At 39.9% G+C, this 21,454-nt stretch overlaps 1 protein-coding gene across 22 annotated transcripts in view; it reads left to right on the top strand.

The window, feature by feature from the left end:
- The window catches only part of LOC126298847 (nuclear factor 1 X-type), a 1,745,828-nt gene that overhangs the window by 1,204,361 nt on the left and 520,013 nt on the right, over positions 1–21,454 (top strand). The gene's annotated exons all lie outside the window — the stretch shown is intronic.

Raw genomic sequence — 21,454 nt, 5'->3', positions numbered from 1 at the left:
ATCGATCACAGAATTGTAACTGTCTCTACTAAAACTGAAACACGCTCGAGACAGCAAAACGATAGCAAGCAAATCTCTAACCCCACTGACGATGTTAAGAAACGAAATGCAAAATGGGTGTGCTGACACTAAAATTGCTGTTGAGCAGCTGTATGCAGGCGGTTTGTCCAACCTCTTTACACTACTGACTCGTTTTTTCTTCTCTTGGTTGCTAGGAAATTTCGCCTCAAATATACCGATAAACAATCAAAAATAAATTGTTGGAAATCGCTGTGTTGTGTCTACATAATAACGATGAATATATTTTCGTAATATCGACATGATTTCAGTGAAGGTCCTCCTTTGATAACACCGGTATGTTCGCGTGAAAGTCGTCGTATGTTATGTGCTTGTCACTTCCTGGCACACACGCCAGACTAAACTGTTCACAACTTATTACATAATTTAGTAAGTGCAAAAAATCTCCCAGAATTTTTTTAAAAATATCTAATGTCTACACTGCCAGCGATGTGTGTGCCCTGTTTATCCTCTGAGCAGTGTAGTAGCATACTCTTAGAAAACGTGATCGGCATTAAAATTATTGTTTTCCTCGGTGGTTTATACAGAAGTAGCTGGAGATATGGTGATATACCGGTGTGATGATATCAGTATAGGACAGCAGCTCTGTGCCTGAGTCATTTAAGTAGCTTTCAGATAGCGTAACTGTACCCCAAATATGTCTCGGTTTACACGCGCTGCTGGTCTTTCTCGCAACTAAGGCGATAACGACACGTACATGTTTGTACGGCAGTCCAGGTCAAAAGTCAACATGTTTTGTCATTCTGGGTGAATACTGCGCCCCAGAGTAAGCCGGTGGCTTGGAATGTTCATGTGCCATCCACTGTAGCCGGTTATATAGCCTATAAGGCATTAACGAATTTATAGTCTCATAAAGGTCATTAACTGCGGCTGAAGTATTGTTACTGTTTAGCTAGACTTAAATATAACAGTTGACAAAGTTTTCCGCTCTGCATAGTGGAGGTGTTGTACGGGAATGTTGTGCTTTCCGGCTGCACGAGAAGAAGATAAACCTTACCCTGATACTTCCTCAAAAAATCTGTAGGAAATGTAGATCAGCTGCTTGGCTGAGTAGTGTTTAGTTTCTTGCCGTTAAGTACTGTTCGCCTTGGGACGTATGACATCTGTGCAGGAACGCCTTGCGGGCGAACAGCTTCAACAGGACACTTTCCACTTGGACCTGGTGAGCGTAGTGTAACAGACCAACTGCGTCCGCTTTGCCTTACTGAAAAAAACCACTGCTGTCAGTAACAGCAGCTCTAGTTGTGAAGTCTTTTGTTTAAAAAACACGACGGGATTCGACTTCCTAAAGGTCGTTAATTGATCGTGATTTTTAAACAGAAAATCTTACACCAGGAGCAGCTGCAATTATCTACAGCTGTGGTACTCATCGCTCTTCTCATGGAGAAATTAATAATTAAAAAAAGGTAAGAAGCTGTAACGAGCTATATTTGTGACACTTTAGCCGTTTGCCGATTATCGCGATTAATTTGTAGGCACTAGACGGTGCAGAACAACTGATGTTCAAAAATCTGAGCTAAATACGATTTTTAAATGTTACCGATCTTATCGAAATTGTTACGAAGATAAAAAATTATTCGCTTTTTTGTGTCAGTTTGAATTTCGTTGCAGTGTTTGTTTCTCTTCATTTAATTTAGTAGCCCTTTCAATATTTCCATTGTTGCAGCGGTGTTAGTATGTTAAAAGAAGCGAGTCGAACCCAAATTATTTTTCCCCCTCTTTGTACTTTTAGCGCTCCACGCGGAATAGTTCAAAAGAATTTCTTAACAAGAAATTTAGTTTAGCGTTTCCTCTCCAACGTACATGCGAGAGTGACGTGTTACGGGTGTAGGACCTTGTGCTCCGCCTAATTTTAGAGACAATGGCTAGGAAACTGCGACCACGCTTGGAGATCTTAGAGTGTCCGAAGTAGATGAGACGACTTAAATACAGTGTACGACACCCAGAGTGTTTCCGCCGCTTGACAAAATAACGGTGCTTATTTAAAATGACAGCTAGATTCATTTGTTGTAAGTGTCTGAGGAATTTTAAAGAATCGTTCTATTTTTACTCTATGAACTTTGGCACCTTCAGAATTTTATCCAATTTTCCTAAAGAATAGAATGAAGTAGTTTTACTATGCGTTGTCACGAATACCGTGCATAACACTCAGTAAAATTAATCAATGTTTCAAATACTTTGCTGGTAATGAGTCCACCTGACGAGTTCCGCAGTTCACTTGAGAAAAAGTTCCCACGCCGTGATTACCGAACTTGAAGCGGCTTGGTGACGAATCCAGAACTGTAGATCAGTAATCTACGCCCTGATATGACGTACAGCTTGCACCGTTGTGGCTCCGTATCTCACTCAGTCCTTTGGCTCGCAAGTCTGCGACAAATAAACTGACCACAAATCTATTAAAAAAAAAAGAAACAGATTTGTCAGCTCTGGTTAACGGGACCGGTCGTAATCTGATTCGCACGGCCGCTCAGCTTCTACGCCCTGTATCCCCTCATACTTGTCCTAGCAATCAGCTGTAGTGCTCTCTTTTGGCTGTGTTTTCATTCAGTGGGCAGCACGCCTCAGTGTGTCGGCATCTCTTGTTTGGCCTTGCTTCTCCGACGCCTTACCGCACCCCCGCAGATCCGCCCGTCAAACGGAATCCGCCACTCCTTAACAAATACTTTTATTTCACATGATTTGATACTCGTCTTGAATGAGCGAGTGCAGTCAAGGGATACTTTCGGCCAAGTAACGATACAGAACTTTAAACTTGTTGGTGGGATAAGCAGTGAGACTTATTTGTGTCCTCTCGGCAGATACAGTATCTTAGCTAACAAGCCTATCCGTGTTGCCTCGTTATACAATCGAACATAGTGTCACGTGGGATTGAAATATCGCAAGGTAAAACTTTCCCCGGTTGAACGGTTATTCATTCGTGAAATAATTTTCTGGTAACCACATCGGAAATATCTTTAAAATATTAATTGTACAGCTGTATTAAAATACAGCATTTATCTAGAGCGCTAAGATCTTACAGAAGAAATAGAAATAATTCTGTCGTCCGAGTCTTATTTTCTGAAGCACAAAGTAAAGTGTGGTCCATGTACATTTGTTGATTTGTTTCTGTTGTACGTGTTTTAGAATCGGAATGTTACTTTTAAAACTATACTTCTTGTCTTATCTCGACAGCAGTCACTTTACATTTCCTGTTTGTAATATGGGCCTAAAAACTATCTCTTTGAATTATCTCTTGTTTTGCATATCACTACTTTTTTCCCGTTTATTTCAATTTCTATTTATTTTCCACAAATTATTTTTTATTTCGACCAAAAATAGGGAAGTGGTTATTTTTACAAATTTATTGCGTATGCTCCTAAGTAAGTGGGGAAAACATAAACTCGAATCGTGGTCATTAAACACTGTAATACTTTCCTTAGACATGTAAGTACTGGAAAAGAAAACCACCTGAAACAGACAACTGTGGGAAGACCTCTAGTTTAACATCGAATCCAACGCACAATCCTTTTTGTCTTCAAGAAAGCATTCCTAAAGGTGAAAAATCATTGAATTAGAAAATTTTAGTGCTTGCCTTTATTTATATTCTGAACAATTCTTGAGCATTTTTCTGACTGAACAGAATTAGATATAATGTTGTCACACTCTTCCTCTTGAATATCATCGTTTGTCAATATGGCTTAATTCATCCGCTTTATTTTTTTCCCCCTTACATTGCCTGTGTCTGCATGTTTTGACATCTCTTTAACAGACAGAAAACGAAATCCAATTCTGTTTCTATTTTATTATATTTTTATTGCAGTCTAGACGTACTTCATTTACGTTCACTTAAAACAAGACTTCTGCACTGTCATTAACCCGAACTGCCCATTTCACTTTTTCCCCACGTATCACAACCATCATCACTACATACTCATGATCCGGAAGCAAATCTAATAAATTCTGCTGTCAAACCTAGCGCTGTTCCTCCACTCTTCTCCTGGGAATATTCACTTTTCGTGGAGCCGGTGTGAAATGAAAGCAGGTGGAATATTTTGGCTTATTAGAACGTGAAATACTGTTTGATCAGCAATGTCCATTTCGATATTTTAAAGCTTCGTATGTTTTTAAATTATATATTCCTTCGTTCTCACAATTAAAATGATAGCAATTCCTCAGTTATTACGTTGCAACAGTGTGCTTTCATTGGGTCTCACTTTCATTACCATCAGTGATTAAACAATTGCATAGATACAACAATTGCGCTGCGCGAACAGTCGCTTCTGGTTGTTTATAATTGCAGTGGCAGGAAGCTAGTGGAAATTTTTATCAGTTAACTGCTCATGGCAGTTTCAGGTGTTGTCTGAAGCGTTTATTTATTTATTTATTTTTCGCACTGAGTCCCCTGGTTCCCAGAATACCTCTAGGCATGCGGTTAAAAAGCTGTTCTTTATAATTCGCGATAGGTATGATGAGTGATATTTCTGTAAAGCAGACTCACGGAGCAGTGCGAGCCGTAGAAGTCGCATGCGTGATACATTCTAACTTAACATATCTTATTCTCAAAATGTTACAGCCAAACCTGTCGTGCTACCTGTCACAAGCTATACCAATGATATTCTGTTTTTGCATTCTGGACGGATTCCTGGTCTATCTTTCTGGTGTATTGCGTTATCAAATTAAGGCTGAATTTCTTTATAAGGCATGTACCAGCAAATGGCGTGTCAGTACGTCACATGGGTTCACTGGACAATTTAGAAATCGGAGAAAGTTGAACGTTCTTTTACTGCTGTAAAGTATTACTCGGAATCAGCCATGAGCTTTTATATGTGCACAATTGGCTCATGCTTCTACCTTCCGGTAACTTTTATTTCCAATTTTTATATCTGTAACATTGATTTTACAAAAAACGTTTTACTTTATGACACGAATCTGGTGCTCTTCGGAATTTGAGGTCGTCAGATTATAGCGGTGCTAACAGATTTCAGTTTCCATATGCTCTTTTTTTCAGTGTTTGTGGTGATATGCATGTATTTTCCAGTAATACACAGCAGAGAGTTACATTAAACGTATTTTTTGCGAGGGTGACAAAACCCACCCTATAAAAAAGAAATGCAACCTCCGTTTACTGAGTGCAAGACTACTTCGCTCAGACGGAGTAGGTTCAGGGAAACCAAAAATATTGAGAAATATCATCGTTACACACTTATTACACCATTTGTGTTTCACCATCCATACTTATTAATATGAAAAAATACATAACATAGCGGTAATGTGTATTCTGTAGACCAAAAAAGACATCTTTGCAGTTAAAATTTATCGTTGTTACAAGTATTCGTTCTGGTCTGCGACTGACTAACGAAATTCTTTTAAAATGTATTGCCTTCTCCAGTCACTCTTTATTAGTAAAAAGCTTTATTACGATACCTTTCGGGAGCATTGCAAATTTTGGAAATTATAAATAAATCGGTAAAAGTTCACAGTTAACGTAAACACAAACCCCAACAAACATTTTCAGAGTTGGATATACATTTGTGAATACAGGTATTTACTGTCAAGATGGTGAACTATTATCCAACTATCAAAGATGTTTTTTTAGAAAGTCACTTCCGATGATTCTGAACCTTCGTCATGACAAACGTAAATTACATTATTTTGACAATAAATAAATGAACAACTTCCACTCATTATTTTCTGCATTTTGGATTGATTTCAGAGAAAATTGCTCTACCTTCGTGTGATTGGCATCAGTTTCCTGTTTTTCTAATTTCATTAATTCCCTCTTAAAAATCATATATATATATATATATATATATATATATATATATATATATATATACTGTAGCTTTTCCATCGTAATAAGGCTAACTGAAAAGAACTTTTATAGTATCTTCAGGACTATTTAGAGGGTACGCTCCATCGTCAGGTACCAATGGATCCTTTACATATCTACGTGGGTGTGGCTGTATCCAGAATAATTTAATTGAGTTCAAAATGGTTCAGAAATGGCTCTAAGCACTATGAGACTTAACATCTGAGGTCATAAATCCCCTAGACTTAGAACTACTTAAATCTGATTAAACGTAACTAATCTAATGACGTCACACACATCCATACCCGAGGCAGGATTTGAACCTGCGACCATAGCAGCAGAGTTCATGTGCATAATGTGTAGTTAACATCGTGTAGGTACTTACTTAATTTTCACCAAACTAGAGCCTCATTAATTTTCATTTATTCGTTTTCATTGCGAGCCGTTTTTTAATAGCTATACTACATGACATGACGCGTTAAATTACAGCAACGTAAAACTTAAGTCTGTCCTGCAGTTGCTACACCTATGCTACCTGAATGCGTGGCACATATGGAAGAGATTTTAGTTTCGAAACGCACTGTGTCAAATAAATATTGTGAATACAGCATAACAATCGACTATGATACAGTCAAATTACGAGTATGTGCTGTTAAAAACTGAGGTAGGCAGGCAAGAGAATGTAGAGCCACGCCCTCTACGACGCAGTAACTGACTCGTAATCTCATCGCAACATTTGTGTAAGATGAAATAGTGCCGAAAAATAGTGGCCTCTAGGTTTCTAATGAGGCCGCAGTGATGTTACGTAACAGCTGACACACCGTGTTATCTGTAGAGAATGTCAACAGCTTGTGATTCGAAGAATTCAGCAAATTTGCTGCACGACTTCTGTGTGACGTATAAGTTTGTTCTTTCTGCTCCCGAGCTCAGTTTGTTTCATGTTCTTCCAACGATTATTTGCAAAGTTTGCCGTGTTCCCAGATGGAGTGGATATGCTCCTTGTTTCGGTTTTCCCCGCCGAGCTGTTATCTGTTCCCGGACAGCGCAGTAGGCATCCGAGCGGCTACGCCACTTCCCTGACACTGTATGCTACCGCTCCCATACGTCTATCACGGAAGGACTCCGAAGTCGGAAAGCAACGCGTAGCGCGCCGAAAGACCGGACTAGGTGAAACGAATTCCCAGTAATCTCCACACTCTGCTCTAGCGAACTTGACTGAAGGATGTGAGAGAACCGTAATCTTAGGCTGTCACTGCCGAAATAACACACATTTTCGTATCACCGCAAGCTTCTGTAGATAACGAAACGAACAAGTGTCTCGTATGTGGTTTCCTTAACAAACGCACAGTGTTTTTGTAGAACTGTTAACAGAAATCTAAGTCTTCGATTAGCCTTCTCTACTACTGATTTCACGAAGGTGCTCAAATTTTTGGACTCCAATCTCCCATTTGAAGATAGCTTCCACACGTTGGTCCATCCATCCCTAGCTCTCCAATTTATTTTTTCAGTGATTATAGTTAGTGTTTAGTATATTATGTGAGGCTCAAAAATACTCGCGTTTTTCCATTGTGGCCCAGGTAAGCTGGAAGGTTGGACATCACAGCTATGAGATATGAAACCATTGTTGAAAAAATAAATATGAAATAGAAACTCATACAAGATCTCTTTGAAAACACCATCTCGGTATTCCTCAGAGTACACTGAAAATTTAATTTTAGGTGACTGAATGGGGACCTGAAGGCGGTTTTCGCGGATACGAATAAGTTGTCGTAAGCCCATGTTGAAAGTGTGTACTGAAGCTGTATTGAGGAATAGACGTCCGGTGCTGTAACACATCACATTAATTTTAACGATTTCCGTGAGAGAATAATAAAACTAGTTCTAGAGTTGCAATTTCTTACACAGTTCAAATATACAAAGTAAGAAGATCAGTAGGCTGAAACTGCTGTCTTTGTTTCTCTCTGCTCGTCTTTCGAGTGATTCTCTTTGAAGTGATTTCTCCTCTGCAGCATAAATTACATTTCGCAAAGTCAGCTGCCTCGGAACTCCGCAGCCAGAATAACTTACCACTAAGCACGGAGAGTGTCTGTTTTCTTCATTTCCTCGTAGATACATCCCTGAAGCGATGATGAGGTCTCCCAGTTGGATTTGTGCTCTCAAGAAATTCGTGGCCTCGGGTATTCTCAGGTGATCCTTTTGTCTCATGTGATCCAGCCAATAAAACAGTCGGTGAGTGAGCAAACTATACGTATCAGTGATACATGTTCACTGTATAACATCAATTTTTGTATTTTTATGGCTTCAACAAATCTGCAACATCATTCTGAAAGAGCGGGGACAAAACTGTTCTACCACCGCTCTTATCTAGGAAGGGCAGTCCGAGCGCCGCAGAGAGGTAGAGTACAGCTGGCTACTCGTAGCTACTTTTTATGGCACTTAAACTAGACACTAGGCACAGAGTTCACACATGAGGCGTATTAACCAGCTGCTGGTTAGTTAAATGTCCAAATGCTCGTGGTTCGAATACTTAACTTGTAGGCACTATCTATATTACGAAATTGCTATCCCGAAACCTGGTACCAGTTAGTGGTTGCGTATCTAATGAGTTCCAGGGTCAATAAAAATTTAATTTTCAGTATTTCGAGTCGTTATTTCCCAGTTTAAAGATTTTAAAAGCCACCCATTAAAAGGTATAGTCTCACGTTAAAAGTTTAACACAACGGGGGCAAGTATTACTGATGGAAACTGTGTGTTGGTCTTAAGGCGGCGGAACTGACGACGTGGAAAAAGCCAGATTTTATTCATCCAGTATTTGAGAATGAGAGTGCTTACCGACTTCCAACAAAATTTACACATAATTTCAAACCTTTAAGAACCTTTTGCTAGCTGACACCCCCACAGACTAATGAAAGTAATCAAGATTTTTGTTTACTACATTCTCGCTGTTCATGCATCCAAACTACAGCATCAGTAATGACGTTTTGATTTCTTACTTCTTTACAAACGAGTCTGTTCGCAACGCAGTTTGCAGACAGTACTCGCATACATCGCTGAATGTACCTGAAAAGTTATACCATTATGCGACATATAGCACAGGAGATATAACGTCATAAACATTGCGGTGCGTGAAAAACTCGCTTCTGCTTAAAATGGACTGTATTATCTAGTGTTTCATAATGAGAGCACTTAACAATATCCAACAAAATTAAAGCATACTTTCAAACATTTTCTCGCTTACACATTTGCGTGAAAGTATTTAACACATTAATTCAGTTGTAAAGTACGAGGGTCGTTCAATAACTAATGCCTCACATTTTTCCTCTCAGAACGTATTTATTGTTAAGAGTCAGAATCTGGTGACAATATACATCAACATGTCTTGTCCATGTCCTATTTTTCTTCGTAGTCTCCATCACGTTCTGCGGCCGTACGCCAACATTGTGGAAGAGCATGTATCCACTGCAGGTAAAAGCTCTTGTCTTGTAGGCATAGTCATGTTTTCGTTGCATGACTGACACTCTCGTCATCTCCTAAGTCCGTTCCCTGTGGAGAATCTTTAAGTGGTCCAAAGGGATGGAAGTCCGAGGGTGCTAGGTCTGGACTGTAGACTGGCTGTGACAAGATGTCTCGAGCGTGGCTGGCCATGGAGCTCTCTTTCTGTATTCCCTGAGACTGTAACTTTCTTTACACATCTCCCAACTGTACTCCTATCAACTGCAGAATCGCCATACACTGCACACAAACATGTATGGATGTTCACCACGGTTTTTTTTTCTGCACACAAGAATTCAATAACATCACGCTGCTTGTAACGTTATACGTATGTAGACGCCACTTTGACGCTTTATTACGGCTCTGCCATCTGCCAGAACGGTTCGAAACTTCACCGGCGTACAGAAAAGACATCAAATGTAAAGCACCAACAAGGACGTTTGTCTATGTATATTAATAGTTTTTTTAAAAAATGTGGGTCATTATTTATTGAAAGACCCTCGTAATTAGACGTTTGATGCTTTGGAGTCTGACTCCTTAGAGAATCGGGAGTTTGCTGTTGCTACCTGAAGCAATATATTTTGAGGCATCTCTTGTACTCTGCCGGCCAGAGTGGCCGAGCGGTTCTAGGTGCTACAGTCTGGAAACGCGCGACCGCTACGGTCCCAGGTTCGAATCCTGCCTCGGGCATGGATGTGTGTGATGTCCTTAGGTTAGTTAGGTTTAAGTAGTTCTAAGTTCTATGGGACTGATGACCTCAGATGTTAAGTCCCATAGTGCTCAGAGCCATTTGAACCATTCTTGTACTTCCTACGCTACTTTCTGCTCAAATATGTATTCACTGGTCGATTAGCAAGCTCGCAGTGACAGTGTCATTTACTATTCTGAAACAGTTTGGTTACCAAAAGGTAATGGCAAGTGGTCTCCTGAAAGGTCCTTCCAAAAACTAAACAAGGCTAGAGTTATTACTACGCCGCCGGAACGATCCTCGAATCTCAGTACACAGAGACTGTTTCCGTCGTACGGCGGACTCTTCGGCAAAGGAAAGACACGGTCGGATTGGGGATCGAAACCGGTTCTATCGAAAGAGTTGTCGGCACGCTGGACGCTGTAGGAAAATATCTGCGAGTGCATTTGTACGACTTGGCGGTAGCATGGTGAGCAGAGCGTTGGTGACTTAAGTGTGCGGCCCGACACGTTCGTACAGTGCTACTGGCATCGCCGACTCAGGGAGTGGCCGACACCGCTGCGATTTATTGGCGCCACGAGGAACTGGCGTGGGCTCGCGGGAAACACTTCTCGCCTATCTCGTATACTTGACGGACAGTCCTAGAGACAAGGCGCCACGCTGACAAACACATATCCTGTCTACTTTGCTGCGGCCTCCTCCAGAGGCTCAATAAAACCAGGTGGCCAAATACATAAAAAAATTGGTTCCCTCGAATGTGTGTGGTTCTAATAGTGATGGCTCACGTTACAGAGGTGGACACTGGGAAGCGAAGGCGCTGACGACCGAATAATTCTCAGACTTACCCTTACTGCGTGAGATCCAAAACGATAGTAACAATGACGGAGCGTTATAACTTCCGTAGAAAAAAAAAAAACTGTTCCTGAGCATACTTTTCGGATCTGCGCAGGTTTCGTGAAAACATCGAGCTAAAATCGTAACTAGTGTTTCGTATTAATATGTAATTTAATTAATCTAGCTCTTTAATACAATGAGTACGCAGAGCAGTATATTGGTTTCAGAATAGATAAGTCACAAGTTACTACTGTTGTTGGCAGCGTATGCCAGATGGGCCAGCTACGTAGTCGCTTTGCGCCGTTTCTTCATTTTCTTTTCTCGCATTCGCTTGCCTCAGGGCTTTTTAGGCTTTTTGGAATCCTTTCGACGCGCGCTTTCCTCTGACTCACGTTTTCTATCATTCCGACCATATTTACGAGTCAAATGAGACGCCATCTTTCATTGCTTTGTAAATTTCAAGTTAGTAGCGATTTTCATTTATATTCAGACGAATATTTTTAATGTGTCACTTTGGGTCATAGAAGTGCTCCGTAAGCTCTGAACAATGACACCCGAATTAATGTCCAAGCTAAACGCATTTCCACTTTCCACCAATTTATAACTTTAAACAGAGCTAATTCCCAACGATCACTCGCATGTGCCTTTAATGGTACGATGATATCCCAGGCAAAACAAACACTGCATGAGAAACGCATACACAAATGACCATTGTTTCCTCATTATTGCATTATTAGTGTCGTAGCTATTAGCGATAGTGTAGTATGTCACACAAGAAAGATCTACCGACGAGCGAATAGAAGTTTAGCGTCAAAAAATAAAAATGTAGAAAAACGGTGCTCGATAACACTCCAGTCGCTGTACAACTGCCATAAGTTGACTCAAGAGCTTTGCTTTGAATTCAGTGGACTGAATTATGTCACATAGATAATCATTTTGTCTCAAGCAGTTCGTGTTACAAGACGCGGCGTTTGGGAGGTACGCACCCGGTCGGAAGCGCTCAGGAAGAATTGATGTATTCTTTCCCAAGACTCAGTCACTTTACTCCCACCTTACTTACGTTGTATGCGCTAAATCTGAGGACTCAGATTTAGTACCAAACTACTGTATTCTGGAATTAAGGATCCTTTCTTCTCGTACAATTGGTACTGTTCCATCTCGAAGCGTTAGTTTTGCGCGATAACAACATCTGTTTAATGTGATGAGTTTCTAGTATTGATGATGATGGGGCAGAGAGATGGGAGAGGGAAATGCTAGTATCTCCTCACGAAATTATTGAGGAGCAGTCGAACTTGACGTTCTCAACCGATGGACGGACAAACAGTGTCATGTGATTTTACTCTATGAAACGTTTTGCTGATGTTAGCGATTGAATTCTGGACGTTGACGCACAGATATTCTAGGCAACCACATTTCATCCCCTTGGAAGCCAAATAGTAGCGCTGAATATTTCTTCCACTATCAGGACAAATTAGTAACGGCCGGCCGCGGTGGTCTCGCGGTTCTAGGCGCGCAGTCCGGAACCGTGCGACTGCTACGGTCGCAGGTTCGAATCCTGCCTCGGGCATGGATGTGTGTGATGTCCTTAGGTTAGTTAGGTTTAAGTAGTTCTAAGTTCTAGGGGACTAATGACCACAGCAGTTGAGTCTCTTAGTGCTCAGAGCCATTTGAGCCATTAGTAACGTCGGCTAAAGGGGAGATGTTTCTTCTGCAATGTTCATGATGTACTCGACGAGTCATACACTCTACTACAATAAACGAAATATCTCTTGAAGAAATGACTCTTACTGAGCAACCAAGCTCCTTCTTAGACCAATTTCCAGGCCATGTTTCTAAGAACGGTATCGTATAGAGTGGAAAATTCACTTGAAACGTCCTGTTCTGTCTCCACCCCTTTTAAAAACGGAATACAACGGATTGCTCGGGTATTCGTTACATTTCAGGAAAATCAGCGTACTCCTCAAAGTTTGGAAAGACTACCACAGCCACTGCTATGACGGGACACTGAATGTAGTGAGGTTTGCACTAGGAATATCTCCCGCAAACGGTCCGCAAAACTAGTTAGAGCCTGAAGACGTAATTTCTGTCATTTAGTTGCACCAAGTTAAAGCCGTCTTGTGTTCGACTTTGAGTAATTTTATTAAACGTCATGTCAGTCATCGTGTTTCGTCTGACACAAATGATGGTTCAAATGGCTCTGGGCACTATGGGACTTAACATCTGAGGTCATCAGTCCCCAAGACATAGAACTACTTAAACCTAACTAACCTAAGGGCATCATACACCCATGCCCGAGGCAGGATTCGAACCTGCGACTATAGCAGCAGCGCGGTTCCGGACTGAAGCGCCTATAACCGCTCGGCCACAACGGCCGGCTGACACAAATGGTCCTTGGTCTAGCGTAAATTAGTATGTCAGAAGTGTAGTGGCACTATACACCTCTATCTTAATCTAATATGGACTAAGATATCTTGTAACATGTGCTCCGTATGTTCAGAGCGGCACATCAGAAGACGGGTGTGTTTTCACAAAAGACAGATTGCCACCCGAGAAGAATGGCATGTAAAAAGATGTCCTCACTCGCCTTGTACGTTACCTTCGTTTCAAAATATTAATATCACTTTGAATAAAGTTACAAAAATGGAAGGCACATGGCGTCTTGTGGACACATAGACTAGCATCGACAAAGAAAGCTATAAGCTGTTTGTAATCCAAGGTTTGTGCAGGATTTACTTTACCCACTGATATTTCGAAATGACAATCATAAAATAGGAGATAATAAAAAAGTTCATTTCAAAGAAATTCTATTATAATCATTGTGAATACGAAAAGTTAGGCTTACTGGCAGCCTGTGAAAGTTGAAGTAATAGATTCTTCTCGTGCTTCTCGCGTCACGCATTTTCCGCAGTTGCAAATACTAAAAGTAATAGATTCTTCCCATGCTCCTTGCGTCATCTGTTTTACTGTAAGTGCAATGCCAATCGCCACCATAAGAATATGACAAGCACGTGTTTTGTGCATACTACAAGACGTGGCACTCTGAAATTAAAAAGGCAGAGGAAGCTAACAGAAAAAGTAAATTGCTCTTTCTATTTTTTCATATCTGTTTTTAGTCAAAATCTACATATACCAGTTTTCTAGCGCTATCCTAGATTTGCGGTCCCTCATTTCTGTAGCCGCTGACGTATCATAAACGTTCCCAACGTTAAATAACAGAAACTGAAAGAGACGGTGGAAGGAATTACTTATTCTATACGTGCCTTTGTACTAGGAAGTAAATTGTGAACGTGTTTGTTTCCGTTGAACGAACTGGTATTGGTTACTGCAGATATGATGCTCTCTACATAAGGAGCTTGAATTGCACAAACCAACGAGGGATCATTCTTTTAAATAATCAAATAATCAGTCTGCTACATTTACTAATAAACTAACTTTGCAGGTTCCACTAACTTACACTAAGTTCAGTAAAGTTGTTTGGTTACTAAGGACTTTAATGGCAACAGCCTTCCTTTTTTCATGATACTCGATCTGCTTCTGAGTTTGACGGGCTGGGTTAGTGCTTGTTTAAATGACAGAACACAGTTTTTTTAACTACTCAATGCATTTCAGGGTTAAAAAACACGACAAAGTCAAACTGCGAAAGTAATCGAAAGGATAGTTCAGCTGGCATCATAAATATAAGATGAAAACTGTGATTCTGCCGAGTTTATTCGATTATTGCGATTTTCATAAAGAATTAATGTATTTCATGTTTCACCTTCAGAGATATAATTTTCTGTATGATTATAATCGTTTTTCTATCGTTGACTTTTGACTAAAGATCTCCAGTGAAGTTGCATAGCATTACAGGAACGCTGTTCTGAAATATCGCCTAATACCTTAACGTTATGCATTAGATGAAATTTGTTTCTTCTGTATGGAACCGTTTTCTTAGAATCGTCACTTCACTTAGGCCGAGCAGTATATGTCACCTATTTGTATCCTATTTGTGGTACTATACATGCAAATTACTCATAAATAAGAACGGAACTCCTAAGCCATCCAGAACTTTGTGAACCAAAAATTGTTATCTTAAAGAGTAAATTGCAATCGACGAATAAACGTTTACTTCTGTAGTAGAATGCTAGGAATAGTTTATGCAAATTGAGAAATTTCTAGGCCCAAGTTGAGTCTATATTCCGGATCAAACAACGTTAAAAAAAAGAATGTATGATCTGAACAGATAGTACTCACATCGTATATCTCCCCATCACGCACCAATAGCGTGATTTCTCCAGTGTGCAAGTGCATAGAGGAACGTGTTGAAAATATACACATTGGATAACAAGTTTAAGATAACATTTTACATTGCATGGCGGGCGACTGTCTTTGGTATCTCTCTTTGCCTCTTCTGAAAATACCATCAAATCAGATTCCTGCTATAACATTTCCTCTTCCTGTCGTTCCACTATGTGACGATTACTACTGTGGTACAGGGTTTTAGTTCTGCCTTCGTACCAAGAAAAGACTTATTTAAATTTGAGTCCCATAGTTGTTTGTTGGCGGGCATATCTAACAGACTAAAGCTTAATTAATTATCTAGAGGCTAGACACCGAGGTTACAACGATAACGTAGGCAGGAGACACACAGTGAATCAGTAAATAATTATTTAATAGTTTCAAAATCTGATTCCCTGCACTACCGATTTTGTTCTGCAGTCGTCATTGAAAACATAAAATTCCTCGTTAGGAGTTCCACACATTTTATTTAAAACGCAACGGAAAATATTAATCTTTTATTCTATTTTCTGAGATTTCCAAAAATAAGCATTTAAAATATAAATATTACAAGATAAATTCCTATATTCCCACTTATTATTGCAGAATCAAATAGTCTTCCAGCTTCTTGTAGTGTTCTTATGCTCAGTTGATCTTGCTCTATTTCTCTGCGCTGAGCATTATTTCGTACAGAGATGAGGTTATAATTGTTTGCCATTCGTCAAAGACGATATTCCGTCATAACTAACAGTTACGGCACCAAATCCTAAGGCCTACTTTTATTGTTGCCTGTAGAGGCTTCGAACTGTTCACACCCAACGTTTACTCTCTGTGGCTTGTCAACGAAGAATGCACGACACCAGAAATTAGATGGCGTGTGTATTGAGGAATTACTTTACGTTTTCTAGCACTTGTAAGAACAGTTATTGGGATCGATCTTACCGGTGCGGGGTAGCGAAGAATTACGCAGAAACACTACCGCTTGGCTGATCTAACATCTAAAGATGGAAGCGATTGGTTGAATGCAGAAGCGGATACTCTTCTGACTTTTCCTTAGTGTTATCGTGATGAAATCAATCATTTGTGAGCTTGTAGTCATAATCCAGTTTTATTTCTTGGTGTTACTGATTATAAAAAGAAATTAAGTAAGCGTCGACTCACTTTCGTGGAAGTAAATGCGTATGAGATTATCAACACTTCACATTTGTGGTTACCTAAGTATTGAACTCGTATTTTTTTTTTCTAGATAATGATGGCTGAAATAATCACATGATCCGGTATGATGTGAATACTTTTGGCGCAGTTACAATTATGTGGTCATTAATGACCCATTTGCTGTACATCTTCAGCACAAACCATCAATAGAATAGTATTACCATGCCATTATTTATTTATAATCTATGTTAGAGCATATGGATAAATATTCATCAGATAGCTGTACGAGCTCCATTGGAGAAGTCAGTGAAAGTAACGGATTGAATTTAGGTATTTCGAGCTTTTCTGACTCAAGTTGAGTTCCGAAATCGCTGACTGTATAAGACTTCTAATACTTGTTTGTTTGACAGCCTGAATCGCATTGTTGTAATCCTGCGGTGACATTGGAAACTCCATGGTACGCGGAACTGTGTTGGTGCTCTTGGTCAAAGATAAATGTTTCTCCTTCTGAGCAAATGCCACACGTCGTAATAATAGAAATGCCAAGTGAGTATTCTTAAAGAATGTAAGCTCTTCACTACAGTTTATAATACGATTGACCTGCAATTGCGGCGGCATTTTGCTACCTGTGTCTAAACATACATACGGCCTTGACATTTCAGCGAGCTTACACACCGCCGGCCTGTATCAGCCAGTCTTGCCAACATACACACTAACGCGCGTATTATGTGTTGCTTAGTAGAACCTCTGATTTATTTTCTTTCTAGTAACGCATCTTCTTTCTTAATTTATACAAGCGACTTATGACTGAACATAACTCATAATGAAAGATTCACTTATCTTTTTGTTTCGTCCTGTCGTTTGTTGAAACCGCCGAGTAACGTAACAAGCACTTACGGAATATCGTGTATCGTTGTATCCCCGTAGGCTTACAAGTGAGCACAAAATGAAATTTGTACAACAGGAAAAACAATCAGACATATGTTGATATTGTCTCACCACAGACACAAACAGTCAATGAAGCTCTTTTGTGTTTAAGAAACCAGACATTATCGCAAAATGACCCAGCCTTATGTTTTCAGTTGCTTCGTTTACTGAAAATTAGAAATTACGTGTTGTCCGAGATATAACTGGCCAATAATTTTCCTACAAAACACCAATCTTAAAAGTAGGTGTTTAATATACAAATAAGTATTTTCTAATGTAAAGTCGCAAATGTTCTGTGAGTTCACAGACCAAAATTTTCTCAGTTAGGCCTTACCTGAAGAAATGAAAATCTGTAGGAATACTGGAATGGAATAAAGAACGATATGTCCCGATATCAGTTAGTTCATAAGCAACCGGTAGAACTCAACACACGAAAGCTAGTCTGGAAGCTTCATCTCACGCACAACAGCAAATTTGTGTGGGTAAAGATGCAGGTCCTTTTGACAATGTTCAGGCACGACGATCGTTGTGTTCCGATTTGCCCAACCGAGCTGTGTTTAGATTTAGCGGACTTAACTTCACTTGCGCACTGTTTTGTAGCGTTCGAACTCATTTGAGCTGTTCTAATGATCTCTTTGTTGTCTGGATTACATTCCCACGTAATGCTGGAAAATTTTTGAGCCAGTTTTATTTTTTCTGGCTTGTATATTAACAGTAGCATTTCTCTCAAAACTACCGTAGCCGTTCATTTGAAACATACTCGATAGCACCCAGATCCCCTTTCGTATCGTTGTTTTATTCTCTGTTGGTATTCGAATGAAACACAGGGTCAAGTGGACGAAGATGGTTGGAGGACTTCACTGTAGCCTTATTGAAGGGACCATCCTAACTTTTGGCTGTGTTGATTTATGGAAACAGAAAATCTAAAGCTTGCACTCTCGATTGAGATTTCTGTATGCCTCATAAAAACGCAAGTACAGGGACCTAACAGCTGCATTGTAACCCGCGAAACGGACTTCGTCTGATTTCTACAGTCATGAAGGTAATTTAAAGTGGAAGACATTACTTTTCATGCAATTTTATCTAATAATCTGTCTCCTGTGATGTGTACGACTAAAGATCATTGTTAGACTACACAAATCATATGGTTCCCGTAAATAAAAAAGGAGAAGTTATTATTCTATGCACATCCGAATTCTAGGTGAAAGCAATAAGAGTGAACGAAGCACTTTTACGAAAGTGAATGCAAGGTGAAATATTTCCTGTTAAAGCGATGGGTGAGCAAATTTCACGTATTGTGTCTAAAATTCTCGCAGTGGGCGTTAACAGATTCCGTTACTTTATACAGTACGATCTCGTACAATATTATTGCGTACCGTTGCGATAACGTAGGTGCTACTTTTGGCAAAGAGTCGGAATAGGGGTGGTAGTAGGTTTTATTGTTAAAGGTGGCAGCTGTGTTACTGACCATATACCGACCATTACGAGTGGTAGTGATCTGAACGGTAAATAAGGAAGGAAGATTGGTGTTAAACGTTCCACCGATGACGGGGTCAACACAAACTCTGATCGCAAAGGAGGGGGAAGGAAATCGGCCGTGCACTTCCAAGGGAACCATCCTGGCATTCACCTTAAACACTTTAGAGAAAGATAGATAAAAAGCACATCCTCTGATTCACCGGGCTGATTGAGCCGTTTCAAGGATTCCACCTGTGTCACAGCCAAAATTTTACTTCATACACCGCATGTTTATCTTTGTCCAGTTCGTCAAAAATTGCAGATTTTTGTGTTTGTGGCTGCCCTTAAAAGTAACTTCACTTTTAAATAAACAGAACCGTCTCAGTCATCTAACGGCATGTCCTCTAGAGGAATGCATTCACTCCGATTTATTTTTCTAAGCTACTACTGAGATGCACGTGACGTATAAGCGATAACTAGAATACCACGAACGAAAACGTTCAGTCGTTTCTGTAACTTAATTGGTGTATTACTTTTCATTTTGTAGTCAGTAGCTACCGGGCCAGATAGTACTGTTTCCTGATACCGACCTTGGACTTTAACGTCTCCAAACCAATTACAATCTTATGTTTTATCTTTACATTACCCAATAATATAATCGTTTCTCGGAAAGAAATTGAATTAAATATAATGTAAACTAACCACTTTAGTATCTCAGGCATTTAAAATACGCTACACTGAAGGGTGAAATACAATAACCACTTTAATATATCAGGCATTTAAAATACGCTAAACTGAAGGGTGAAATACAATCATGTACCAATAATTGTTTTTGTGCAGCGATCCACTTAGCAAACATTCATACTCTTTCAAATCAATCATTCGTCTATTTTTGACATGGAACATCACCGCCCCTCCCCTGCCACCTTTGTCACAGCTCCAGCGTTTCTTTCTTTAGTAGATACACGCCTACTGTTTGCAAATTATTCTGTGTTTTACAGCATCTGTTCCAGTTCTTTCCAATGCACGGTATTTAAGATTTCGTAGCCCGTTGGCATACTGGAGAGGTCAGTTAAACTTTCGTATTCGCCGTCACATCAACCCATATAAGTGGCGCATTTGTCGACAGCTAGTGTTTTTAAATCTCATACAAGCCATAAATTAGTTTCTGTGATAGCCGGGTGCTGGAACATATCTTATCTGCTATCTATATGCTATGGTATGGTACGTTGTTACAGCATTGAGTTGTAAGTAGCTCACTTATCGACACGTACTGAATCTACAAGCCTGTATTTGCTTCCTTTGATAAAGGCCATGTTGTCGCAATAGTCATGTGGTCGCTACGGAAGAGTAGATATTTTCTCCAAATGAGAGCTTTAGAATTGCCTGTAAACTCTTTTTAACGTACGCTACCTAAGCTGCTTATGGATTACAGAGAAAATCCGTTCATTTTCGTTCTGCCTGATGATTAACGTAATGCTTACAATATAACTGCTATTGTCCTTCACTTCTATCGATTTAGTATCAATAATGATGCTTCGTTCAAACGTTATGACGTTGACGTATAAGTTTTTGGTCATTTTAATGTTGTGGAATTGTTTACTGTGGCGAGGTCGTCGCTAAACGCACAGCAGAGTGCAAGATTAATACGTTTACCGTTTTCAGATGCCGTTTAAGTCAGGGAGGTATGTATCGCGGTCTTCTCTCTTGCTCTCCTTTAACTGAAATGAATAAGGACTCAGTGCATAACTTAGAAAACTAATTAATATTGTTGGCTGCTGTTTATTGTACTCTTTACTTAATCGACGCGATAATGATCTAGTAACAGTCTGAATCCCAAAGCCCTGGATAGAGTGAAAACGCCAGCTAGCTAAACCGAAAGGATCAGCAAATCGATTTTTTTCACGGCTTGTGAAACAAGGCAACAAACGTTTGTTTCTTTTCGCCCTGACTTGGAACCACAAACTTGGGCTAGCAGCTGCCGTTGTTCTTCAGGGGACTCGCGGAAACCAATTCACAAGATATATCGCCTTATTGATCAGATATTGCGATAAGCGTGTCGTAGTTTCTATTGTAAATCCTGCCTGTTTCATTAGTGAACCCATTAACATGGAAGTTGAGATTGGAAGCCATTTAGGGGCGCTGGAAATAATACACCAACAGCTTTATGGTTCTTGCCGAAATAACTTTTGTACAATCTTCCTTAACTCGACAGTTGTCACTGTAGCGAGGAGAAAGCTCGCGCTGTCTGACTTGTTTGTGTGCGCATAAAGTTTTGTCTCCTGCAAGAGTAACACTCTTTTCCTCAAACGTTGTCGCACTGCAGTGTGCTAGTTCATTTAAAAAAAAAAAAATGTCTGTGGAACAGCAGGCAACGTAACGTTCAAGTTCCAAACAATTACTTTCTTTTTCGTACGCTTCCAATGACTCTCTACGGTGAAGACACAACAATTTTGCAAAATAATAGTTTCTGCGCAAGTAAATAACATCGAATTGATATGAAGTTTTCATTCATACAGGTTGTACATTTGAAAGTACAGAGGAAGGAGGGCAACTGCTGAACACCAGATCTACCTTCACAAGGAGCACGGCGCAAATTCCGTTTCACCACACATAGTTAGGTTTTCTAAGGTATTCCCAAATGGAATTCCTGTATTGTTCCCGTGAAAATGGACATGGTTGTTTTATTTCCCTGGAGCTAATATACAAGGCGAGCTAATGCACCTTCTGAAATTATTGCGTCCTTGACAGAGCCACGAACTTCTTTTTTTTTTTAA

This window comes from Schistocerca gregaria, chromosome X (assembly GCF_023897955.1).
Source record: "Schistocerca gregaria isolate iqSchGreg1 chromosome X, iqSchGreg1.2, whole genome shotgun sequence".
In the NCBI taxonomy this organism is placed as follows: Eukaryota; Metazoa; Arthropoda; class Insecta; order Orthoptera; family Acrididae; genus Schistocerca; species Schistocerca gregaria.
Note: the sequence above shows the minus strand (reverse complement) of the source record. Positions and strands in the feature narration are given on the sequence as shown.